This window comes from Geospiza fortis, unplaced genomic scaffold, assembly GCF_000277835.1.
Source record: "Geospiza fortis unplaced genomic scaffold, GeoFor_1.0 scaffold53, whole genome shotgun sequence".
NCBI classification, from domain to species: Eukaryota; Metazoa; Chordata; class Aves; order Passeriformes; family Thraupidae; genus Geospiza; species Geospiza fortis.
The window spans coordinates 12,421,377-12,422,020 of record NW_005054305.1 but is presented as its reverse complement, the minus strand read 5'-3'; positions in this window follow the sequence as shown (position 1 = coordinate 12,422,020).

Below are 644 nucleotides of genomic sequence, written 5' to 3'. Positions count from 1 at the left end.
GAACAGGGCCTCCGCTGGGCTTTCATTTTGTGTTTGCTGGGGTTTTTATTTTTATTTTTTCTTTTTTTTACTCGAAAGGCCTAAAAACATCTTTCAGTTCTTTGAAAGCCTTTGCTGGATTGTTGGTTGCTTTTCAACTGCGAAATGGTAGTCACAAAATCAGTTTAGTATGAGATCGTCGACTCCAAGCTGTCACCGAGCGCTTCCCTGTCAACTAGACCGTGGCACTGAATGCCAAATCCAGTCTCCTTAATCATGTCCAGGGATAGCGGCCCCACCGCTTCTGGGCAGTCCGTTCCAATGTCTAATCACCCTTTCTGTGGGGAAATTCCTCCCAATGTCTACCCTGAATCTCTCTTCATGTCATCCTGTCACTGGCTGCCTGGGACAAGAAGCTGACCTCCCTGCCTGGCTACAGCCTCCTTTCACCCCTTGAGCCTTCTCCGGGCTAAACAATCGCAGCTCCCTCAGCTGCTCCTCATGGAACATGTGCTCCAGGCCCTTCACCTGCTTTGGTGCCCCTCTCTATCCTGATGCCCAAAACTGGACAAGAAAATAAAATTCTATAGTAGTCAGACAGCTGCAGAGCAGCTATTTGTTTATTCAGTGCTGGGAGTGAGGGGGATTTTTCTGCCAAAAACTCT